Source organism: Rhineura floridana, chromosome 7 (genome assembly GCF_030035675.1).
Source record: "Rhineura floridana isolate rRhiFlo1 chromosome 7, rRhiFlo1.hap2, whole genome shotgun sequence".
In the NCBI taxonomy this organism is placed as follows: Eukaryota; Metazoa; Chordata; class Lepidosauria; order Squamata; family Rhineuridae; genus Rhineura; species Rhineura floridana.
This window is the reverse complement of record NC_084486.1, coordinates 112822734-112849656: the sequence shown is the minus strand read 5'-3', so window position 1 is coordinate 112849656 and position 26923 is coordinate 112822734. Positions and strand designations below refer to the sequence as shown.

General features: G+C 42.4%; 1 protein-coding gene across 3 annotated transcripts in view; it reads right to left on the bottom strand.

Annotated features, from left to right (window-relative positions):
- The window catches only part of PLS1 (plastin 1), a 90801-nt gene that overhangs the window by 51971 nt on the left and 11907 nt on the right, over nucleotides 1–26923 (bottom strand). The window contains exon 1 of one of the 3 annotated variants that reach the window (XM_061636933.1): nucleotides 4265–4385. The exons of the other annotated variants lie outside the window; for them this stretch is intronic. The gene's annotated coding sequence lies outside the window, so the exon portion shown is untranslated. Of the gene's footprint in view, nucleotides 1–4264; nucleotides 4386–26923 lie in introns of those variants that run through there. 3 annotated transcript variants of the gene reach the window in all.

Here is a 26923-nt window from a genome sequence, read left to right as displayed (position 1 = left end):
AGCTGCAGCTGGTGCAAAATGCAGCCGCCAGACTGCTCACTGGGGCAGGGTATCGCCAACATGTCACCCCGCTGCTGAAAGAATTGCACTGGCTGCCCATTTGCTACCAGGCCAAGTTTAAGGTTCTAGTCTTGGTGTACAAAGCCCTATACAGCTCGGGACCAGGATACCTGAAAGCCCATCTTACCCCTTATATACCCAGTCAATCACTGTGCTCTGCAGGTGAGGGCCTCCTGCAGATACCATCTTATCAGGAGGTTCGTTCTGCACAGTATAGGAAATGGACCTTTAGTGTGGCGGTACCTACACTGTGGAATTCCCTCCCTTTGAATATCAGGCAGGCGCCATCTCTGCTATCTTTTCAGCGCCTTTTAAAGACTTTCCTCTTTCAACAAGCCTTTTAAGTTGAGACCTATCCCAGTCTGCATCTGTGTTGGAATTGCTTGTTAATATGTTTTTTTTAATAATGTTTTTAACCCTTTTTTAAAAAAATATGTTTTTAAAGCTTTTTTAGAAATGTTTTTAATGTTGTTTTGTTTTAATGTATTTTAAGGTCTGTTTTTACGATGTTTTAAAGTGTTTTTAGCACTTCTGTTTGCTGCCCTGGGCTCCTGCTGGTAGGAAGGGCGGAATATAAATCAAATAATAAATAAAACAAACCCACACTCATATATATCACCCTGAGTTTAATGAAGAATGGGATACAAATGTGAACATTAAACTACAGTGTAGCACACAGCCTACACATGGTGGTGAATCTCATTATGAACTGTATATAAGATTGTAGGACAATGTTGTGTTTTTTAACATATCTGTTAATGTCAAGAACACACAAGTGCATGTCTTTTAAAACAGCTTAGGAAAGATTCTTGCCAGGTAAATGAATGGATGCTGGAGATGGAATAGAGTGCCCCCCCCCTTCAGTCCAAACTGGTGTTTTTTGGTGGGTATATATGGAATCATGTCTTTGATGCAATAACAGTACATAACAGTGCAATAGTGGTCGATTTATACTGGATTGTCCACACATCTTTGTGCTTCTACCAGTTGTTCTGTGATGTTCTACTCTTACACTATAAGCACAACGAAAGCAGAGCCAACCCCTCCTACACACCAGTATCGAACATATCGAAAACAGTATCGAACATCTGTGGTATGAAAAGTTACAGGATTTCAGCAGGAAGTTATACGGCATGCACCAACCGAAAGCAGTACCACCACCCAAAAAAACTTTGCAGGCATGAACAGAATCAAAAGTGGGATTGCATATAACCACCCCAACACTATGTGTCAGGAACACGAACCATGTGTTCAGTCAAGGACGTCTGAAGGGCACCTGGGCACAGAGCGGACAGACAATCAGACAGTGATGCTTAATAAGAGAATAGGGCCATTACAGGCATTTCCCTGTTTTAAAAACTGTTCAGTGCAAGTAAGTATGACATAAATCGGATACATCAGTTCATGCTGGAAGCCCTTTCTGCTGAGCACTTCTTTAGCTGCGGCTCTTCTCTCCACTCCCACCCCAGTCCATCCTTGTTTTTGGTTCAATACGTAGTCTAATAAACCGGTCTGCAAAATCAAAAAAAATTGAGACAGAAGTTAACAGTTCTGTTACAACTTTCCATCAGCAGTTAACAGTGGAAAGAGTAGACAATAAAGACAAACAAATAGGAAGAAAAACATTTCCAGGGAAGAATGACCAGTTTCTCCAAGATGGAATCATGCAGCACAGTAAAGCTAATCTATGCATACTTCCCAACGGTGTTCTCAGGGCAACAATTGAGACCCTGGATGAGTCAATTCCAAAAATCCCAGTTTCATTTAAAAAAAAGTAGATCTCTAACCCTCGTAGACAGAAGGCAAAATGTGTAAGTACTATATTCTTTGTTTTGTGAAAAACTGGGCTGCTCATACCTTTCAGTGTTTTTAGCCAATTAACTTATAGCAGTGATTGACATTTAGGAAAACAGATCTAGCGACAGATAAGGTTAGAATGATACACCACTCATTATATATTTTGTCAAGTTATTTGTCTTCTTCGCTATGCATTTGGAGACCTCTTAAGTTATTGTAACCAAATTTTGCATGATGGTTCCTAAAATAAAGCAGCAGGTTTTTGTCTATGTTTGGATACATTTGGATGCCACTGTGAATCAAGACAGCAGACTGAGGCTTTCAAAATGCATTTAAATTAACCACCGATTTCAAAACTACACTGATTTTTGGTTTCTTAGAACACCAGGGCAATGCTGCTATTGTCTATAGACAGAAATTCCTGGTCTGTTTTAGGCCTTTTATTTTAGTTTTCCTTGATGGAGAAATTATTGTTGTCCCACAGAAAGAATTAATCCAGGATTTTAGAATAGCTGTGTTTGGGCAGCAGCAAAGTCAGGAGTTGATTATCTTTCTATCTCAGATATAATTTTATAGTGGGGTGTGTGACTTCCCCCTCCCCCAAGTTAGTAAACAATATTAAAAATCACCTTGGCAATGGAGATCAAATCCACCATTATTTATACAATTGTGCAGGGCAAAGGGGCATGGCTGAGTGAGCATGAATTACACCAGCCTTGCAAAGTAACCCATTTGCCGGGGGGGGTAGTGTATGGCAACCCAGTGTTGTTATTCTGGTGTGGTGCAGGGGGAGGGATTAGTTTGTTTATTAAGAAATGCAATGGGAGGGAACTATGAAGTTAATTGTAGCAAGAGTAGAAATGTGCTAGAATTTCACCCAATTCAGAAGTTTCCATTAATTCACTCATTCTGTGTTGTTGCAGATCAAATTTTTGCATAGGGATTATCTGCTTTCATGAGCCCCATGAAATGGGCATGAAGCAATGAGGACGAGGATGAGGAGTCAGACTTGGAGGAAGACACTACTGACGTGTCTCTAGACACAGCTGAGTTTGAAGGCCCCCATGCAACTGAAAGTGACAGCTCCACCCCTGTTGATCCAGTTACCATTGAGGAGACACTGACTGATCAGAAAGTTGTCTCTCCACCTTCCCTTCACCCCCCTTCCTCACTCACTCCATCATCGCTGCTACGCAGCCCTCCCTCCTGAGAAGGAGGACCTTGCAGAGGTGGTCCACGTAGGCTGTAGCATTGGCAGGCCCAAAGAGTTCCCACTGTCCCTCTGAGGAGGAGTGCTCACGTACACACAAACTCTCAACAGTGACAATTTCCTCACACAAGTAGGAAGCCCGCCCATTCTTACTTAAGGTTGGTAAGGAGGCATGTCTTAATTGTTGTGACAACATCTTAGTGCTGTGTAGTCGTGCCTAGCTATTCCCAGTAATGATGCTGAATCCTGTGTAATCTGTAGCTGATTCATGGAACTCTCTGAACTGAAACTTTCTATTAAATCTTTTAAAGAAAAGCATATCCACGTGTTTGTGTCTGTCTTCGAATGGTTTGGGCAGGACATCCACTACTATTTTTGAAAACAGATTTTTTTTGAAAATCCACCTCTAAAATATCAATATTAAGAATGATAATTGTATCAATATTTCCTTTCAAAATATTAATATCAATATTTTTAACAAGGTAAAAAATGGACAGGTAAAAGCAACAGCTAGTGACAATGAATGAACTTGAATCGATACTGGCCTGTTAGGTTGACAGAATGCTTTCAAACCAGCACCGGCCAACAGATACCATCCCTAAGCAGGAGTATAATTAATTAATGGGTGCAGAAACTGAAGGAACCTAGGGGAAGAACTGAAGGTTTCAGTGCCGGATGGAAAGACATCTGGATGCCAGATCCACACTGAGAAACAATGGAAAGGTAGACATGGAATACAGGCAGGACTATCCCTGATCTCAGTCCCATCAGTCAACAGATGTACCAGAAATGGTAAAGCTGTTCTCCCAATGCTAGTTTTGTATGTTTATATATTTATTTGGAATATTACTTTTTCCCTCCCATCCCAAAAGAAAATCTGCAGATGCCCATGATATTTAACAAGGACCACAGCACTACGGCAGAGTGGGAAAGGTTTGAACTCTCCCTCCACTTACTGTTCTGGTCCTCCTGTAGCTACTCTTTACATTTTTTAAAAAAAATGAGAATGGTAATTGTATTAATGCAATTAACATGACATCTAGCTTGGGCCTTAACTGTCAAAAGGTATTGGAAAGCAAGATTAGCTCTAAGATGCCTTGGGGGCTTATTTAGAAGAGAAGCCTAGAAAGGCCACTGGCAGAGATGTTTTATGTACACAATTGGGGGTGGGGAGGGAGAACAGAAAGCTGAACTTACCCTGATGTGTCCTTCTGGTCAGTGGAGAGTGGAGCAGATAGGAATGGGTTAACTATCCTGGAGGCAGAGTCAACACTATAACAAAAAGGTTAACTGGTGGCCAGCTGGAAGGGGGAGGAAACCTTCTCCTGTTCTCCAGTTTGTGACACAGCTGTAAAAAACCGAGTACTGAGCAGACGGCCACTCCACCTACATGAAAAACCTTGAAACTTGAACAGTGGATAGAATAAGAACAAACATTAACAAATCAGCAGTGTCAGGAAGGGATGTACGAGGCCCTTACTACTCTATCCAGAGGGTGGGCGACTGGTGGTTGCCAGAGGGTTTCGGGAGAGGTGCCCTCCCCACCCCACGGCCTAGGTTTTGCTGCAGGGTGGGGCTGTCTGCTCCACTCTCCGCTGACCAGAAGGACACTTTATGATAAGTCCAATTTTCTGTTCTCGGTCAATGGAGCAGTGGAGCAGACAGGAATGGGATGTACCTGAGCAGTGACACCCCCCCACATCCTCAAGTAGGAGCAAACCTAGGCCATCACCCTCTGAAGAACCCTTTTGCCAAAAACAGCTTCGGCAGAAGCAAACTTATCCAACTGTTAGTGCTTGATGAAGGTGGATGGGTGAGCCCAGGTGGTGGCTTTGCAGATTTCCTCCAGTGGAGCATCTTTGTGGAGCGCCGCCATGGTGGCAGCCCTCTGAGTGCACAGTGATCCTTGGAGGAGGAGCTCTCCCTTTTGCCTGATAGGCCTTAATTATGCAATCTCTCACCCAGTGGCAATGGCGGACTTGATACCTTTAATCCCTGTGTGCCCCCTTTAAGGACACAAACAGAGCCTCGGACCTCCTGAACAATTCTGTACAGTCCAGGTAGATCCCAAGTGCCCACCTGACATCGAGTTTGTGCCACTTCTCTCTGCGATGGACTGGGTTGGGACAGAAATTGGGTAAAGAGATGTCCTGTCTCCTGTGGTGAGGGGAACTGACCTTGGGAAGAAAACTGGGGTCAGGGCAAAGAACCACCTTGTCTGGGTGGAAAATGCACAGCTCCTCCCGGATGGAGAGGGGCCCCAGTTCCCCCACCCTCCTAGCTGAGGTGATTGCCACAAGAAAAGCCTTGAGGGTGAGGTATTTGATTGGTATGGAACATGCTGGTTCGAATGGATGTTGTGAGAGAGCTCTGAGAATCCCAAGAGGGAAACCTGTGTTGCACTGGAGGTGACAGCAGGGTTGCCCCTCAGAGAAAGCATTTGACTGAAGGGTGAGGAGAAATGGAATGCCCCCCCACCATTGGAAACACATTGCCTAGGGCCAGACTGTCTTGCAGGAAGTCGAGAATGGTGTGAATGTGGCATTGTGTGATAGGTAACTGTTTACCTACATCACCTGTTGAACACCTTCCAGGTGAGGTCATAAATTCTCTGGGTGGACTGTTTGCAAGATGCCAGAATGGTGGAAACAACCCTCTCAGACAGCGCCTCTTCACTTAGCCACTGCCGCTCAGCCTCCAAGCATGAAGGTGGAGCCACTCTGGGTCTGGGAGAAGGATGGGGCCTTGTGAGAGGAGATCCAGTCTCATGGGAAGGCACCATGGCAGGCTGGAGCTGAGGTCCACTAGGTCGGAGAACCATAGCCTCCATGGCTAGTGTGGAGCCACCATTATCACCTGGGCCTGGAGAAATTGGATTCTGCAGAGCAGTCTGGACAGTAGAGGTAATGGTGGGAAGGCATACAGAAGTCCCTGAGGCCAGGGGGCTGGCAGGGCATCTATTTCCTGGGCACATGGATCCCAGCCTTGTGCCTTGTGGAACTGATCCACTTGGGCATTCCATGCATGGAAGCCCCCACTTCTGAGTGATCTCTAGGAACATGTCCTGTTGAAGAACTCACTCTCCCTGGTGAACTTGTTCCTGGCTCAGCCAATCAGCTTATGTGTTCAGGATCCCCTGCACATGTATGGCCAAAATGGAAGCCAGGTGCCTTTCCGCCCACTGGAACAGCAGGTTGGTCTTCTCCTGAAGAGAGCCTGCTTTCATGCCCCCTTATTTGCAGACATGCAATTTGGCTGTGACGTTGTCAGTGCATACTAGCACATGAGTCTGATAAATAAGAGATAGGAAGTCCTCGAGTTCTAGTCAGATCGCCCTGAGCTCCAACAAGTTGATTGACTGGCACCGCTCCTGTGCTGACCACTTCCCCTGATTGATGTTGGAGCAACTGGTCGCTCCCCAGCCATACAGGTTTGCGTCCATGGTGACTATCAAAACTGTTGGGGCTCTGAGGGAAAGGCCTTTCTCCAGATGAGGCAAATGTCCCCACCACTGGAGGGACTCCCACACATGCCTCAAGAGGGTGATGTGCCAGTTCTGGCATGAGATGATCTGGTCCTGATACAGAAGTAGCAGCCACTGCAGGGCTCTTGAATGGAAGCATGCCCATGATACCGAGTCTATGGCTGCTATGATGGAGCTCTGCAGCTGAGCCAGTTCCATCAGAGAAGCCAGTCTGCATTGCAAGCACATGTGCAGCTGGCACAGAAGCTTTTCCATGCATTTGGTGGACAGGAAGAGCTTGCTGTGAGCTGTGTCAATGATCACTCCCAGATGTTGAAGGCACTGGGTGGGGATCAGATGGCTCTTGTCCCTGTTGATGATGAAACCGTTGTTCTCTACACACTGGATGGTCATCTCGAGGTCCCATTGTGCCCCTGTTGCTGAGAAGGCCGTCATCAGCTGGTCGTCCAGGTAAGGGTATATGCAGAGCTTGGAAACGTTACTTTTTTGAACTACAATCCCATCAGCCCCAGCCAGCATGGCCACTGGATTGGGCTGATGGTAGTTGTAGTTCAAAAAAGTAACATTTCCAAGCTCTGGGTATATGTGGACTACCTGAGTGCAAAGATGTACCACTACTGCTACCAGGATTTTGGTGAACACATGTGAGGCTGAAAGGCATGGCCCTGTATTGGTACTGGTGGTGGCTGTGCGCAAAGCAGAGGAAGAGTCTGTGCTGCTGGAGAACAGGGACATGCAGGTATGCCTCTGTGAGATCTATAGATCCCAGGAAGTCCCCCGGTTGAATGGCTTCCGCAATAGACCTGAGCGTCTCCACCTTGAACTTCTTTGTCTGGAGGAAGTAGTTCAGGAACTTTAAATCCAAGATGGTGTGGTAATCGCCATTGCATTTGGGGACTGTAAAGAACACAGAGAAGACTCCTGAGGAATGCTGATGCTCTGGCATGGGTTCTATGGCACCTATCTTGAGGAAGTGAGAAATGGCATCCAGGATTATCTGCAGCTTCTCTGGCTGATGCGATGGAGGGGCTGTCCTCCATCTGACCTGTGGAATGGTGGCAAACTCTAGGGAGTAGCCAGACTGGATGGTGCTCAGTATCCATTTGTCTGAGGTGGAGGCCGCCCAGGCATGTGCAAAAATTGAAGCCTGTCCCCCACTTGGGCCATCCTGGCATCATGCTTGGCTTTGCTTGACACAGGGCTTGGGGTTTTGACAATGTTTGTTGCCTCCCCCACTCCCGCTGGAGGAGGGTGTGGTACGGGTGCGCTGGCGGGAGCAATTCCAGGAAGATCTTGGCCTCTGCTCCACCCTGGTGCTTCCTACGCCTCTTCAGAGAAACAATCCCTCTCTTCCTCCCTCCAATCTGCCTATTCACTTAGGGCGGGAAGTGAAAGAAGAGAGGCAGAAGTCTGTGTGCTGCAACTGCAGTTGATGAAGGTAAACTCTCTAAGAAGAGCAGAGAAAATAACTAAACTGTTCCCAAATCCCTTATGGGGACCCAGGAGGAATAGGTAGACTCTGTTGTTCACTGAAGACAGAGTCCAAAACTGGAGGTTTCCTCCCCCTTCTGGCTGGCCACCAAGTAAACTTTTTTTATAGTGCTGATTCTGCCTCCAGGAGGAGTTAACCCATTCCTGTCTGCTCCACTCCTTCACTGACTGAGAAGTACAGGCTTGGAGCTGGGTAACATGAAACATTAGTTGTCTACCAACATTATTCTTTTCCTTTCCTTTGTGCAAACACAATAAAACAAAATCAGTAATGTTAATATGTACATAGCTCATTGTCTACCACAGATGCCAAACTGAATACAAATGGTCAATGATGTTAACAACAACCTCAGTCAGTTTATCTATAGAAAAACAAAACAATTCAGGCTAATTTACTTGTTAGGGCGTCATTAGAAGTCCTTTCCCAGATGACCCAGCATTGAACTTTAGGCAGGTGGTGAATGGGGAAAGGACTTTTTTGTGGTGGCATCCCCAATGCAGGAATGGTTTCTCCAGAGCTGTTCCCCTGGCATTCCATTTGGCATCTAGGCAGTCTGTCTGACTGGACATGGTGCCTGTGGGCAGCAGGGTGCCTTCAGACACTCCCCTTGGCACCCAAGGCCCACCTGCCCTCCCAATTTTTTTAAAGAGGTCTTGGGGGAACTTTGGTTGGGGAGATTGCCTTTTTGACTGTGTTTTATTTGAGGGCATGTGTAAATATTAGTCAGTAGCATACAGGTAACAATTCAAAGAGCGAATATTAAGTCCTTTTAGTCTAAACTGTATAGGAAATAAGTATAACCATTTTTAAACAATGATCATATAACACCCTACTCTGACTTATCTATTTGTACTCCCCCCAAAAATGTATTTTATTCTAGGGATCACAGCTTGGAGATGGCTGTGAGTTTTCTGTCCAATTAGATCTGTCACTATTTCCCTTTCCCAGTCCCTTCTAAAGTGACTTTGAAGGGGAGCTAGAAATATGATTTTAAAAAACACCTTAAGCTGCAACCCTACATACTTTTACTTGGGAGTAAATCCTGTTGAATTCAGTGGGACTGAACAAACATACTTAACACTATGGATGTTTCTTGAAAGGGCAATTCATTTGTGTGCCCTGTTTTGTGCACTACACTCATCTTCTGTATGGGCTACAACTGAATAATGGTTATTATAATAACTTAAATTTCATAAGAAGCAGGAAAGTCTTTAAGGTACCAGTGGCCTGTTTAATGAAGTGAAAACATCATCCATAATAAATCTAACCATCTTTAAGGTAGCACAACAGAGCATACAACTGAACATTTATAGTTTGGGGAGGAGCCTACTGCTATAATGAGGCTACCACTCATAAAAATATCAGAAAACAGCTATTGTCTGTCCCATTTCCATTTTAGGAGCTTCAGTATCAAGAAAAACAATTTTATTATTACTGTTACACTTATATCACACCTTCTCCCTCAGGAACACATTGCTGTCGCTTCCTCCCCCCCCCCCCCAATTTTATCCTCCAGCAATCCTATGAAGTAGCTTAGACTGAGAGTTGGTGACTGGTCCAAGTGGGGTTTGAACCCTGATCTGTCTATTCTAATCACTATACCATGCTGCACAGTGAAATGGGAAATATTCACATCTGCAGACCAATCTTGGCTTGCTGGACCTACTAGACCAGAGATAAAATAGGTAAGAATCAAGAAGAGTAGCTTGAGGTGGGGCAGTCAAGGATCTGCAACAATAGAGGAAAGGTTAGAATTCTTTTCCATGAGCAAAACTCTGCTCTGTTGTTATGCATCTGTTATTATGCATGTGAAAGACATTCCTTAACAAATAAATTGTATTCTCAAGTATTATTGAATGAACAGAAGGTACAAATAATGATTACATATCCTCAGTCCTAAAACACATTTACTCAAAAGAAAATTGTAAAGTATATTTAATGCCTTAACGCTAATTCAGTCTCAGTAAGTCCCACTGAACAAACGGAACTATCCTAACCCTGCCTGGGAGATGATTTGAGTGATGGAGCCATTTCCAGAGCCATTGCTGCATCTAAAGCCTTGCTGGCTCCTACCAGTCAGAGCAGGATATTAGGGTGGTGGTAGCTTTTTGCTGTGTTATCTCCCAGCTGGCACAGCTGAAGGGCCCAATTTGGCCCCTCACTTTGCAATGGGCTAGCTTAGGAGTCAGCATATCCATTGCCAGCCTTGCTCTGACCCTGTAACACCCTGTGTCGGAGGCTTATGCTGGCTACCGCTGGTAGGAAGTATACCGGGGAAGCTTTACAATTGCCTGTGCTTTTGGTGGGCACAGTGGGGAGCTGCCCTGCCTGCAAAGCCAGGCAGAAGAATCCCTCCAACCAATCCTAACCGCCTCTAGGAGTGCAGATCAAGGGTTAGAATTGCTTTCTTAGGGGATCTTGTTATGTAAAAAACAAAATGAACATCTTGGGTGGCTTCCAGAGAGTTCTTAGATAATAAAATTGCTACTAAAAGAAGAAAAGAAAAAGAAAGCTTACACACAAGAGGAAGTTCAAACACTCAGCTATACTTGACCCAGCTGACTTAGCAACCAGATTTTCTAGCTCAAATTTTAATAGATATTTCCTAATAGGCATAAAAAAACTTGAGGTTTAAGAATGTACCCATAGCCAACAGATATTTCTATCAAACTTTAAAAAGCAGGGAAATTGCACAGCTATAGTGAATGCACCAGGGGAGCAGGAGACCTGACCTCTCTGAGATATTGTACTGCCCTACAAAGTTGTCAAAATGCAAACACAATTTGGGTTGGTCTTTCATAGTCCAATCCACTTGCTGTGTAGCTTGGAAGAATTTGGTAACATGTGCCTCTGAGCATATGGTGAGTAGTGACAACACCTGCAATCAGCCAAATAATAGAAACAAGGCATGTGCTGTATTGATCTTGTTTTAGCAGGGAAGAAGCAACATTAAGATACAGTCGATATAGTTCAGATAGGGAAAGAAGGGGGAGGAGGAGGAGGAAGGAGGGGATTGGAAGGGGATGGGGGAGTGGAAGGGAGCGGTGAAGGAATGGAAAGGGAAGGGGCAAGAGGGAGGAGGGGGCAGGTTTGATCATTTGCATGCCTTTAGAGTTCAGTGGGATTTACTCCTGTGCAATCATGCTTAGGATAGGTGAAACTGACCTGGGGGAAGGGTGGGGAGAGGAGGGCAGGAAGGGGAGGGGATGCCCCTTTTCATTCCAAAAGGAAAACATTGTGAACAGTATCATTCTTTTTCAGGATTTCCCCCATCTTTTTATTCTACAGCAGGCACATGTAGCCTCCTACCCAAATTTAAACCAAAGCTGTCCCTGGCCACATCCACACCAGCCCTTTATTTCACTTTAGGCAGTCATGGCTTCTCCGAAAGAATCCTGGGAAGGGTAGTTAGTGAAGGGTGCTGAGAGTTGCTAGGAGACACCCTGTTCCATTCACAGAGCTTTAATCAGTGCAGCTGACTGTTAAACCACTCTGGCCACTGGACCTTTGTCAGGGGAATAGAAGTCTCCTCTCAGCACCCTTCACAAACTACACTTCCCAGGATTCTCTGGGGGAAGCCATGACTGTCTGAAGTGCAATCAAAGTCTGGTGTGTGGGTGGCTCCCTGATTAGGCAAGCCAAGCAGCTTCAAGTCTGGCTTTTAGAACACTGACAGTTGGTTCTTACTGAGCATGCCCGACATTATCATTCAGTTCAATGCAAAATTTCTTAAATTAATTAAAAATCAGCCAGACATTTTTTAAACTTTTAAACTGCAGAAGATGAAGGTCAGAGTATGGGCAAGGTTTCTAACAGGATTACAGGTACTATGTGAACATGGCTGATTTTTAATTAATTTCAACAGATTATAAGAACTCTGACAATCAATTCAATTTATTCGACCAATGGTCAGCGTAATAAAAGAAAATAGAAGACATATCATGTACGTATCATACAGCAATATTAGTATATCAATAGATAAATTTTAATTTAAAAGAAATATAAAACTAATATAAAACAGCATAGCCATAAATATTTATGTCAATTTAAATTAGATGTCGCTAAAATTAATTAAGAAGACTTTTTTAGAATATTAGTTCTAAGGCTTTGAGCAATAACACTAAATTTTGCCACATGAAAAGTTACTTTTGGAGAGGTATCTCCAAGGAGATATTCCATCCAGAAGTGCTCAGACTCATGTGGAAAAGGAGATAGCAATGGAGTAATTAGATGGTATCTTGGAGTTTTGTATAGAGGACAATAAAGAAGTACATGAATATTGTTCTCAACAGCTCCCTCTCCGCAGAGACACACTCGGTCTTTATAAGGTATTTTGGAGAACCTGCCGTCCATGACGGCTGAAGGTAAAACATCTAAGCGGATTTGGGTAAAGGCTTTCCGATGTTTAGGGATTTCCAGATTTGTTAAATATGGCATTGAATTAAAGAATTTTGAGTTGTGTGTCTGTTTTTGAACTAATAATAACTGATGCTGGTAGTCGATATCTATAAGGCGTTGGCGTATACTAATTGTTGCTGCTTCGAATCCCATGGTAAAAATGAGCTGGGGTGAAAAGCCAATTTTTAGAAGTTCATCCATCACTAGACTTGCCCAGGGAGAGTGGAAATTGTCTTTCAAAATATCTGGAGCAAGGCCAGTGGGATTTAGAGTAAGCTTCAACCAGGTATTGATTCTTAGAAGCCAAATTTTGGTCTCTATTGATTGAACTCCAGCTTCTAATCTGAGAATGTTATTTGGGACACAAGAAGGGATTGCCATAATAGATCTCAGAAAGATGGTCTTTATAGATTCAAAATCAGTAAATTTCAAGTTCTTATTTACTTGCGAGCCGAAAGTCAACTGGGCTATTACTTTAGCGTTAAATTTTTTTATGGCTGGTAAAAAAGCTTGGCCACCTTTGGAGAAGTAGAAAGTCAATAATGCTTTCATCAATCTCCTTGCATTAATAATCATAAGTTTATTGTGGATCAGATGGTTCCCTGTCGCTTGAAAGATATATCCCAAGTACTTTAATGATTTAACTTGTTCGATTTTATGCCCTTGAATCTGCTAGTGTTGTTTGGTTTTTTTCTGAGTGAAAGCTATTATTTTTGTTTTTTGATAATTTATCGTCAGCATTTCACTATGGCAGTAGGTTGCTAATTTATTTAAAAGTCGTTTCAAGTCGATTGGAGTTCTTGAGAGTAGAGCTATGTCATCAGCATATAAAAGAATATTTCTTGATTTCTTAGCTAAAATGGGGGGTGTAGCTACTGGTGATATATTGTCTACTATATCATTGATATAAATATCAAATAATATAGGAGCTAGAACACATCCTTGCTTAACTCCCTTAGTCGTTGGAATTGGGTTGGATAAAAGGCCATTGGCACTACACCTTACTTGTAGGAAGGTATTTTTATGAAGACCATGAATTAAGGCGATAAGGCGTCTGTCCATACCTAAATGATTTAATTTCGACCAAAGGCGGGGGCGAGAGATTGAGTCAAATGCGGATTTGAGATCTACAAATGCCGCATAGAAAATTCCGCCCTTTCTGCCCGCATACTTATCAATTAAGTGGTGGAGCACTAATATGTGGTCAAAAATTGATCTATTTGGACGGAAGCCAGCTTGTTCAATCGCCAGTATATCATTCTGGTCGATCCAGTCATTCAGTTTTATATGCAGATGACCTGCATATAGTTTACTAATTATATTTAGTAAACTGATCAGCCTATAATTTGCTGGATCATTTGCAGGGCCTTTTTTGTAGATAGGTACAATTGTGGCCAATCCCCAATCGTTTGGTATTTCTAGGGTAGAATCTATGTATGTAAATAATAAAGCAAGGACAGGGGCCCACCAATTTGCATTAGTTTTAAAGAGTTCTGGGGTGATCTTGTCTGGACCAGGAGCTTTATTTGGTTTCAGTTTTGAAATTAAATAAATAATTTCTTGTATGCTGACTGGGGGCCAGTCCGGCACACTCTCATTCATTGAATAATGCATTGGGCTTGGATCTATTCGGTCTAGGTATAAGTTAAAGAAATATGATTCCCAAATATGAGGTGACACTTTTGCAGAATCCTGTAAATGCGATTTTGGCCAGTGTGATGTAACAAGTCGCCAAAAAATATTGGTGTTTTTTGACTTTGCAGCTGCAAGTAAATTCCGCCAAACGGCGTTTGTTTCTTGTTGTTTTTTATTCTTAATTAAGAGTTTGTATTTTTCTTTAATTCACAATATTTTTGGAGATCATCTTTATCCTTTGTAATATTGGCTCTTTGGTAAATACTCATCATTTCCCGTTTAATCATAACACATTCTCTATCAAACCACTTTTTAGATTTTAGATGGTGTAAGGCGATGCCAGGGCGCATATTGTTTTCTATAATTGTTCGTAAATTTATCATTAGTTTTTGTAGAATAAGAAGCGGCTTGGTATCAGAGGTAAATTCTAATAATTCTTCTTTGATTTTAATAATAAAAGGGGAAGTTAGTGCCACAGACATCTCGTTATTGAGCTTAGGTAACCATTTAACTCTAAGTGAACGTACTTCTATTTCCTTGTTAGTAAATGTCCTATGGATTAAGTGGATGTCGTTTAGATTTAAATTAAGTTCTGTGATGGTGGGAAGATGGTCACTTTCCAGTCGATTCTCGATATAAAATTTACTTATCGAGAGAACTCTGACAGAAAAAAGTCCAAAAGGGGTCTGGGTTTATTTCTCTCTCTTTTTACACTTTGAACTGTCAATTCTCTCTGACTGTTTTGTGTATCACCATAAAAATTTAGAGGGTTGTTAAGCAAGCGTTTCTGAGTTCAGGACTATATGTTTTGTAAAGTTTTGTTTTGAAATGAGCTTATGGGAAGGATCAGAATGGCATGGGGGTATTTTCAATTTAACGTTGCAGAATGCAAAAAATCCACTCTAGTGGCTGTATAATTACACCAGCAGCAATAATTTAGGGTAGCTTTCTCATCTCTCATACACATAGAAAGCATAAAGATTTTTATTATTCCATAGCTGTGACAAGGTGACTGCACTTTTCTCACATGTGCTACACTCCAAGGAAGTTCCATATTGGAAGCCAATTTTTCACAAAATTGTGCCCAGTTTGTTGGTTCTGAGCTCTGGAAATTCTGGCTCCACAAGTCAGTAAAGCTACAAGAATAATCAGTTCAGTCTTTGCTACAGCAGGACTAGACCATACAAGCTAATGCTAAAGATTAGTGCAGCAGATCAAGACACAGCAGTACTTAGTATACTATTTAGTGTCTCATTAGTAAAATCTAAATTATCTAACACAGATTTGCACTATAATTGCCAATTCTCATTGTGTCCACTGTGTGTATGGGTGTGTGTGAAGGGTTTTTTCCTCCTCATACTCTGTTTTAAGAAGTCAGCAATGCCCATTTCATGAGATATAGGTTACTTTCACAACTAAAAATAGAAGTCCATGTCCTTGGATACAAAGGATAACTCGCCTGACTACAGCAGAAGTTGGGAGAAGCTAGCCAGGAGTATACAAGTTAAGCACATGTGTAGGTTTAGCAACAGTACAAAGAAGCCAGGGAGGTCTATCCTGCCCCTTTTTTGATCTTACAAACCCTAATTTTCCAAGAGAACAAATTCAACAAACAAAAAACAATTATGAAGACTGACTTGGGATGAACAAATGTGTCAAAATTTGGTTTGTCAGTTTGTCACTTTTTCAATCTTAAATTCAGTTGTCCACATTTTCATTTCTATTTTCATTTTTAAAAAATCTGATATTTACCAGCATTTTAGTGCAAATTTATCCCTATACTATTTTGTATACATTTTTGCCTAATATACACATTTTTGCAAAGCAATTTCCCCTACAGCAATGCATTTTGTATGTTATTTCCACCAATACATGCATTTTTATGCATATTTTACCGTATATGCATTTTTGCACAAATTTTGCTGTAGAACTGCATTGCAAAATTTGGAGAAGTATGAATTTTAACAGATCTCTGCATTTCGGTTCATATATTGTTTGAGAAAGTGCGAATTTGGTAAGTTCACCTTTAAATGCAGACTGAATCAAAATTCTTCCCCATCGCTAATGAAGGCACAGAACATTGGTGGGAAAACTCTTTTAGGTCAAGAGTTGCATTCCCTTGTGGGTAACCTGGCAACATGCCAGCAGTTGGCAGGCCCAGAGCCACATGTATTTGCATATACACCTCACCTATCAAAATCCATCCATCCACACATCCATACCCAATGCATACATACACATACACACACACATTCACAAAGGGGACCTGATTGAAAGGGCAAAGGGTTAAAGCTTCAGAACCCCCACGCTACAGTTTGAATCTGGAGGAGGGCTCCTGCACTGGACATTTGTGTAAAAACTCTGCAATTACAGTTACATAGCTAATGCAATATATAGTTAGACCTTTAGATCACTTTATAAAGGAAGACAAAATCAGGGAAGATAAAGGTTACCAATGGCTACTAGTCATGGTGCCTATATGCTACATCCAGGATCAGAGGCAGCATGCCTATCAATACCCATTTCTGCAGAAGAAAGCCCTCACATCCTGTTTGTGAGATAATGGCCAAATTGGCAAAGTTCATACCCACTTTTCCATTTGCATGTTTTGGAAATATTTCAATTTCACTAGCTTTCATAATATTGAAACGCAATAAAAACTTGTAAGTTTACACTGTAATTCTTAGCCCCTTTACTGGGGAAGGCCATAGCTCAGTGGTAGAGGATCTGTCTTGTATGCAGAAGGTCTGAGGTTCAATCCCTGGCATCTCCAGGTAGGGCTTGGAGAGTAACCTGCTTGAAACCCTGGAGAGCTGCTACCAGTCAGTGTACATAATAATGAGCTAGATAGACCAATGGCCCAATTCAGTATAAGGCAGCTTCCTATGTACTACAGTGAGATATAATAGGACTATTCTATGGCAATGGCAAAGGCAAATGCATTCAGGCTTACAGTTACAGAAACCCATCTCAGATCCACATTAGAAGGAACATAAGGACATATGAAGAGCCCTGATAAATGAGACCAAAGGCGCATCTAATCAAGCATCTTGTTCTCACAGTGGCCAACCATAGAAAGCTCACAAACAGAACATGGGCGCAACAGCACTCTCTCCATTTGTGTTCTCCAGCAACTTGCATTCAGAGACAAACTGCCTCTGGCACTAGAGGCAGAACACAGCCTTAACCTTCACACATTTGTAAATTCAGGAAAAAAAACCATTATGACCCAGCCTACATTTGCACTGCCACTAATATATTGATTCTTTCTGGTCACTGATATAGTGCTGGTGCGTATGATCGAGTGCAAATGTTGCATTGCATTTGGTCTCTCTGATTTTCCCAGCGTGATTGAGAGGTCCTTGGCTAATTCACACATGCATATTGATCAGTAATAAGTCATAATTCAATCACTTGAGCGTGTGTATTGCCTCCACATAAAAAATATTCTGTGCTTGAGGCAATATAAAACCTCTGTCTGCAGTGCTTAATTATCTGTGATGGCCTTTTTCCATACGGCAGGTATCCCTCAAGGTGCCAGCCGTAGAATAATGAACATGTGAGTAAGTGTGTGCTTACACCATCACTTTTTAATAAATCAAATCTCGGTTAAAATGAAGCATATAACATTTTAGACAGTATTTAATGTGCATGAGAAGAAGAGTGAAGGAAAAGTGATCACTTAACACAGCTGCCCGCTTCTCTCTTCCACTTAGGCAAAGTGCCTCAAGTATTCATACAGAAAACAACTACCTAAATTCATCCATAGTACAGTATCAGTTTCACAATTTGCTTAGCCTGAATGACTGAAAAAGGATCTTAGTACACATGTGCTTTGTACTGCATTCCGCTTCAGTAAGAAAACACTATAATAGAAAAACTAAGTGGTGTGGAACAGGCAACATTAAGATAACATTTCCTCTGAAATACGACAACAAGCAGCACTAGCAGTGGCACCAATATATTTCAGCTAGTCTAAAAAAATCCATTATAAGGACTCTCTTTTCAGTTGCTTAAGAGTTTTGCTAGAGACCATACTGAGGGCTTATCCAAACGGAGCAGGATAATCCACGGTTTCCATATTTGGTTTGTCATCTGATAGTCCTCACTTTGTCTTTTAGTTCGTTCTTTCCCAATTAAAAAAAATGCTTTTTTGCACCCGCACACGCAGCGGTAAGACCCCTACATTCTTTTCGCTTTTTCCAAGCTCCGCCTCTAAAACCTCCCCCTATCGACCAATTGGTCAGCAAAAAAATTACGTATGCTCCTCTTCCCCTTTGCAACGAAGCACAATATGGCTGTAAAGGAGTTCTCACCTCGGAAGGAAAGGCTGCTGGTCGGTTTCACGCCTGCCTTGTTTGTATTTGCAATATTATGCTTAAATGAATGTATGCTTTTCTGCCTTTATTGATATTTAAGGAGATACACATGCTGGCAATTGCACTTATTTCTCCAAAAAAGCAAGAAACGTGTCACCCCCCCTCCTTCTCCCTTTCCTTCCCACGAGAATGAAATTGACAAAGCTTGACAAAGCTTTCAGAGGCAGGCTGAAACCAACCACCCCCCCTTTCTCGCTTGCTGTGCATTGCAGATCTCACCCAGAGCAGCTGCCCAGTTTGTAGGCTGGCAAAAAATAAAATGCATCTGTGCAGTAGTTGCAGACCCCCTCCCCAACACCCCACGATTGCGATGATTGGTTCAATTTTCCCGGGCTTATTCTTGCACATGCACAAAAGTGCAGATACATGATTGCTGGAATGAGGAGAAGGGGCAAGGGGAAACGCCCAAGAACAGCCCATCAGCTGTAAAGTCTGCGGTATTGCATCCTAACTCCTGAAGGCACAGCGGATGATTCCCGATTTTAAACAGCAAATCGCATTTTTGCTGGTATTGCAAGGAGCGGATTTAACCCGCAAAAATGCGTAACAGCGCGAGACGTCATTTGGACGACCGAAAAATAATGAACACACATAGCGGGCGTGTCACACATTTTGCAGTCGTCTGGATGAGCCCTGAGATAAGGGCTCCTTCTGGGAGGAAAGCCGGGATTATAAATTTAATAAATGAATAAACAATACTGCATGACTTCCCCGAGGTGGGTTATTAGTTAATTTTTTTAGTAAGAAAATTGAGAGCCCTCTTCACTCATATGTATATAGACTGCTTTTCCACCAGAAGGTCTTCAAAGAGGCTACAGTTGTCATAATTTGATCAACTAAGAACACAGAGCAGCAGAACAATAAAGCACTAAAACCACTACTAAGGAGCCAGTAAAATTTGGTGTCTCTGATTTTGCTAGCATGATTGAGAGGTCTTAGGCAAATTCACACATGCATATAGATATGTAATAAGTCAACTTTGGTTGGTGGCCCAGCTGCGCCCCTATCTGGATAGAGACAATCTTGCTTCAGTTGTTCATGCTCTGGTAACCTCTAAATTAGATTACTGTAATGCGCTCTACGTGGGGCTGCCTTTGAAGATGGTTCAGAAACTGCAGCTCGTGCAAAATGCAGCGGCCAGATTGTTAACAGGGGCCAGGCGGTCCGAACATATAACACCAATTCTGGCCCGCTTGCACTGGCTGCCTATATGTTTCCAGGCCCGATTCAAGGTGCTGGTTTTAACCTATAAAGCCTTACACGGCCTGGGACCACAATACCTGATGGAACGTCTCTCCCGATACGAACCTACCCATACACTTTGTTCAACATCGAAGGCCCTCCTCCGGATGCCTACTCAGAGGGAAGCACGGAGGATGGTAACCAGAAAAAGGGCTTTCTCAGTGGTGGCCCCCGAATTATGGAACGATCTCCCTGTGGAGGTACGCCTGGCACCAACATTATTATCTTTTCGACGCCAGGTTAAAACATTCCTTTTCTCCCAGGCATTTTAATAAATTTAATAATTTAATAATTTTAATTTTAACATTTTAACATTTTAACATCTCAACTTATTTTTAGCATCTTAGTATGCTAGTATATGTGTATTTTAGTATGTTTAAATTGTTCTATAAATGGTTTTAATTGTATTTTGCTGTCTTGCTTGTTGTGAACCGCCCAGAGAGCTTCGGCTATGGGGCGGTATAGAAATTTAATAAATAAATAAATAAATAAATAAATAAAATAATTCAATTACTTGAGCATGTGTATATTGCCTCCTCATAAGGCTTCATCTGATAACTTTAACAGGAAGGCAGACAGGCTTATGAAGCCCTAGAAGCACTACCGTACATCTCTTAAACCAACACCTATTTCCATCTCTTCCTCCCACCTGTCCTTCAGCCCTAGGTGTGGAGATATGGCTTACAACAGGGCTAGTTCCATGACAATCCAGTGAATCTGAAATGAAAAACCACTTGGTCTTGCAAAAGAATAGGATGGCTACTTACAGACATTTTTAAAAATAAAAGTGCAGCATTAAAAAGGAGACAAAAAAGCACATACTTGCATATGTTAATTTATATGTATAGATGTAAATTACTACAATTTAAATATAAGTTAAATACATCTCACCATAGAGCGGAAGCCTGCGATCAGAGTGCGTGCTCCCACTGTGCTCCAGGGGCTACCTGTTTCCCTGAGCTCTCATCTGGTTTATAAAAGTTCCAGGACACATTCCAGTCAGGCAAAAGCAGTAAGCATGTGAAGCAGGGCCATTTAAGGGTGTGGCCTGGGGCTAGTTCCAAGGGCCAGATGAAGAGGTCTGATGGGCTGCATTTGGCCCTGAGGCCTGAGGTTCCCCACCCCTAACATAACAGTGTCAGACTAGGACTGGGAGACTCAGGTTCAACTCCCCACTGAAGCCCCACCTGCACAATACATATAAAGTAGTATCACACCACTTTAAATGGTTTCCTCCAAAGAATCCTGGGAATTGTAGTTTGTTAAGGGTGCTGAGAGTTATTAGGAGACTCCTATTCCCCTCACAGCACGACAATTCTCAGAATGGTTTAACAGTCAATTCCTCTTCCCTAAGAACTCTGGGAATTGTAGCTGTGAGGGGAATTGGGCTCTCCTATCAATTCTCAACACCATTAAACTACAATTCCCAGAACTAGTGTGTGTGTGTGGGGACCCATAACTGTTTAAGGTGGTATCATACTGCTTTAAATGTATAGTGCAGATGGGTCCTCAATCATATAATTCACTGGACAACCTGGAGCCAGTTACTGTCTCTTAGGATAACCTACCTCAGGGTTACTGCAAGGATAAAAATGGGTATGGGAACCACGTTTAGCACCTTGAGCTCCTTGAGGTAGGATATAAATCTAAAAAAATAATTCTAGAACCTTTGTCCCTTATTTCTTTGTGACTACTGCAGTTTTTATTTGCGGCAACACTACATGCATAAACAGAACAAGTGAGACAGACACAGGTTTACCCCTTCAGTAGGAACTAAACCTTCACTTCACCTGGAACTGGAAGACTTTCAATCACTACAGAGACTAGAACTCCTGCAGTGAGACTGGGGGCTAATCACTTATTTTAAGGCCACTGCAGAAGCAAATAACGTAGTGAACGGTATAAATGTACAAAGGTTCCAGCTTAAGAAACAAATCTTTTACTCCCAAGTGCAAGGTAATTAGTTATCACACAGAGCCTAAGGAATTCATATTATTGAGAAATCTGAAAGATATTAACAACCACCAAAAGTATTTATTACAGAGGAATATGGCCTCCTGTTACCCTGCTAATTCCCGGGACAACTCTGCATCAAAAGATTATTAGATTAGATGACTAAGATAATATACTACAACCAAGACAGGATTCTCCATCATGGAAAGACTTTCCACCCACAGTTTTTACGTTTCTTGTAGTTTTATCAATCTACAAAAGCATGTAATCAAAACTGCAAGACTTATTTAATATGAGTTAAATGAGCATGCCTTCTCCAATTTTAGCATTTATTTTACATTTTCAAAACAATGATAAAAAACAGTAATATACCTTCAAAGCCTTGAAACAATTTCAGATAAGCCTTTAAAATTTGAAAAGCACCATAAAGGATTTTATTTTAAGATCCTCAAAGAACTTTAATGCGTACAAAATAGTGCTTGATTAAATAAAATATTATGGGTTGCATCAAATGTTGCTGTTCTGCTTGTGCAACATAACTTTGTAACAGAGAGATCGGCTCTAATAGGGCCCAGCAACAGTCCTCAGAAAAGGAAGCCAAGCCATAAATCACATGGTCTTCGATGTCTGTATACTAATGCGCAGAGCATGGGAAGCAAGCAGGACGAACTTGAACTCTTAATACAGGAGGGTAATTACGACTTGATAGGTATAACTGAAACTTGGTGGGATGACTCCCATGACTGGAATACAGCAATTGAAGGATATAACTTGTTCAAAAAGAACAGAAGGAATAAAAAGAGAGGTGGAGTTGCACTATATGTTAAAAATATATATCCCTGCACAGAAATACAGGAAGATGAGCTTGGTAGCTCCACCGAGAGTATCTGGATTAAAATTAATGGGGCAAGTAATAAAAGGAGTGTGGTGCTTCAAGTCTACTACCGACCACTCAATCAAGGAGAAGATGAGAATGTAACTTTTGAAAAGCAAATTGCAAATGTTTCGAGGAGGCATGATGTAGTAGTAATAGTAGACTTCAGTTATCCCAATATCTGTTGGGAGACTAATTCTGCCAAACACGGCCCCTCCAAGAAATTTCTGACTTGTGTTGGAGATAACTTTCTCCTACAGAAAGTGGAGGAAGCAACCAGAGGATCAGATATCCTGGACTTGATTCTAACCAATAGAGATGATTTGGTGGATGAAGTGGCAGTTACGGGAACTCTAGGGGCAGAAGCAAAAGCTGACACTAGCCATACGCGCACCTTGGACTTCAGGAAAGCTGATTTTAATAAACTCAGAACAATTGTAAGTACGGTTCCATGGCAAGCCACCCTAATGAGAAAAGATGAGTGGGAGTTTAAAAAAAAAGGAAATTCTAAAAGCGCAATGGCAAGCAATTCCAACAAGGAAAAAAGGGGCAAAACAGAAGAAGCAGCCAATGTGACTTCACAAAAAGCTTAGAGATGACCTGAAAACAAAAAAGGACACATACAGGAAGTAGAAAGAAGGCCAGGCCACAAAGGAAGAGTACAGGCAGGTATCACAGAATTGCAGGGATGGTGTCAGGAAGGCTAAACATGAGAACGAGCTGAGGCCAGCGAGAGATGCTAAAAGCAACAAAAAAGCTTTCTTCAGGTACATCCATAGTAAAAGACAGAGAAAAGAAATGGTGGCACAGCTACTCAATGAAGATGGCAAAATGATAACAGATGACAAAGAAAAGGCAGAAGTGCTCAATTCCTACTTTGGCTCAGTCTTCTCCCAAAAAAGGATCTGTGACGCTCCTGGGAAACATGAAGTAGAAGGGACAGGACTGGAGCTTGAGATTGATAGACAAACAGTCAAGGAATATCTAATCACTTTGAACGATTTCAAATAGGCAGGGCCCGATAAACTGCATCCTAGAGTATTGAAGGAACTGGCTGAAGAACTCTCAGAACCGCTGTCTATTATCTTTACGAAATCATGGAGGACTGGTGAAGTGCCGGATGACTGGAGGAGAGCTAATGTTGTCCCTATCTTCAAAAAGGGCAAAAAGGAGGGACTGGGGAATTACAGGCCAGTCAACCTAACATCAATCCCTGGGAAAACTCTGGAGCAGATTATAAAGCAGTCAATCTATAAGCACCTTGAAAGCAATGCAGTGATTACTAGAAGCCAACATGGATTTTTGAAGAACAAATCCTGCCAAACCAACCTTATCTCATTTTTTGACCGGGTAACCTCCCTTGTAGACTGTGGAAATGCTGTGGACATAATATATCTCGACTTCAGCAAAGCTTTTGACAAAGTGCCCCATGATATTCTGATTAGCATGCTAGCTAAATATGGGCTGGATGGCACAACTATCAGGTGGATCCACAGTTGGCTCCAGAATCATACTCAAAGAGTGCTTATCAATGGTTCCTTCTCAAACTGGGCAGATGTAACAAGTGGGGTACCACAGGGCTCGGTCCTGGGCCCAGTGCTCTTCAACATTTTTATTAACGACTTGGATGAGGAGGTACAGAGCATGCTTATCAAATATGCAGGTGATACAAAATTGGGGGGGCATAGCTAATACAGTGGAAGACAGAAAGAAAATTCAACGGGCCTTGATAGGCTGGAGCATTGGGCTGAAAACAACAGAATGAAATTCAACAGGGATAAATAGAAAGTTATACACTTAGAAAAAAGAAACCAAATGCACAGTTATAAGATGGGGAATACTTGGCTCAGTAATACGACATGTGAGAAGGTTCTTAGAATTGTCGTTGATCACAAGCTGAATATGAGCCAACAGTGCGATGTGGCTACAAAAAAGGCAAATGCTATTTTAGGCTGCTTTAACAGAAGTACAGTTTCCAAATCACGTGAAGTATTAGTTCTCCTCTATTCAGCACTGGTTAGGCCTCATCTTGAATACTGCGTCCATCCAGTTCTGGTCTCTGCACTTCAAGAAGGATGCAGACAAACTGGAACAGGTTCAGAGGAGGGCAACATGGATGATCAGGGGACTGGAAACAAAGTCCTATGAGGAGAGACTGAAAGAACTGGGCATGTTTAGCCTGGAGAAGAGAAGACTGAGGGGAGATATGATAGCACTCTTCAAGTACATGAAAGGTTGTCACATAGAGGAGGGCCAGCATCTCTTCTCGATCGTCCCAGAGTGCAGGACACAGAATAATGGGCTCAAGTTGCAGGAAGCCAGATTTTGACTGAACATCAGAAAAAACTACCTAACTGTTAAGAGCCATATGACAATGGAACCATTACCTAGAGAGGTAGTGGGCTCTCCGACACTGGAGGCATTCAAGAGGCAGCTGGGCAGCCATCTGTTGGGAATGCTTTGATTTGGATTCCTGCATTAAACAAGGGGTTGGACTTGATGGCCTTATAGGCCCCTTCCAACTCTACTATTCTGTGATTCTCCTGCAGCTCTCCCCACCCTCTAGAGCTGCTCTAGAGGGTTGGGGGACTCTCATGCAATCGTAATAATCTTACGATTATTCTCTCAGATACCTGTTATATTATTTCAGCAGGATTTAGTTCCATGTTAGTATTTTCAGAATAGTAACCTTTATGTTCCAAAGACATGGAGGGGACTTGAATACATGATATATGCTCCTAGTTTGCAAATAATTTTTAAACAGGGGGCATATTTTGACATGGGCTTCAACTAGATGGGATGTTAAACACAAGTAAGCATTGATTGTATTATTAATTAAATGTGTATCCCACCCTTCCTCACAAAGGAGACCAAAGGAGACCAACTGACTCTACTGAACAGGCCCAGTGCCAGCAGCTGGACATACTGAGCACTGGCTGAGGGCCCCAGGAGCTCAGGAGGGCCCCCCGCTGGTTCAGCCCAGCCCTGCTACCACTTTCTGCCCTTCTTGCCAGGCTCATGGACAGCTATTTTAATGGTGGCTGGGCAGTGGTGCCACTTCTGAATGGGTGTCAGGCTTGGCTCTCATCCACGGTGGCCACTGACTATTTAAATGTACCCAAAATGTAATGTCCCGGCCCACAGATCTAATCATATAGAATAGTAGAGTTGGAAGGGGCCTATAAAAACTTGTTTCATATATCTATGGGCAGGGGCATTACATTCTGGGTAAATTAAAATGGTGGTTGGTCACCACCCAGGGTGCCAGCAAGGACAACAGTAAGTGGTAGTGCTGCTGCTATCATGGCACCAGTGGCAAAATAAAAGTGCAGCCACATTGAGGATGGGTGGGAACTGTGCTGTGGGCCCAGTGAAGCCTGGTGCTAGCTCTACTAATGAAAATCAGCTGCCCTCCCCCAAAGCAGGAGGCGGGGAGGGTGGTGTACAGCAAATGCACTGACAGAAGCACCAGACTGACTCCTCCAGTGCAGTTGCACCAACCTCCCCACAGCTTTGCCCTTCTCCATCTTGGTTAGTAACAGTGACCCACTTGCCCGGAAGCTTCTGTGTTGTGGTTCTGCCTCACCCAGCAAGCTGCCACTGCTTCTTCTGCTCTGTGCCCATCTTTACCTCTTCCCCACCCACTTTTTGCCTGACCCCACCCACCCCTGGCAGGCAGCACCCAGTATGTTGCTCATTAAAGTAAAATGGGTTCATTACTCTTTCCTTAGAGCTTAAGGGGGGATGGGAATAAGGAGAAGCCACACATGATTTATCTGTCCTATTTCATGTTGTAGATGATGGATTATCAAAAACACTCCTCCATATAAAACAGGTTACACAGTACATAAACTCGGCACGTCGGGAAGAAGATTAGCCTTTCCACCACTTGCTGTATGAAATGATACAGGCCAGGAAGTAGCAGGTACACTGCACAGGCCTTTTGTTGACCTGTTTTAGCTCTTGGATAACTTTGTGAAGCTACAAGAGGAAAGAATGAATGAATACTGTTTATTACGGTCGAAGACCAATACAAGAGGAAAACATACAAAAGTAGAAAACACTGGGATGGAAAACAGACTAATTCAAACATATAGCATGATTCATACAGTAAAATTCATTAAAAAATTTAAGACAACTTAAAAATCTAAAAAGTTAAGAATTTAAAAATTAATTGTATATCTAGTTTATCATTTGTTTTCTACAGGCAATAGCCGCCACACAATATTTTGCTACTTTCTTAGTAACATCTGGTTGTTTATCAGCAAGAAGATAATCCACGTAAAAACCTTCATTTCTGCCCGGTATAGATCGTAAAATAGGGGATATTACTTGCGATCTAAGATCTCGATAAAAGGGACAGTGCAAAAGAACATGTGACACCGTTTCTACCGTTCCT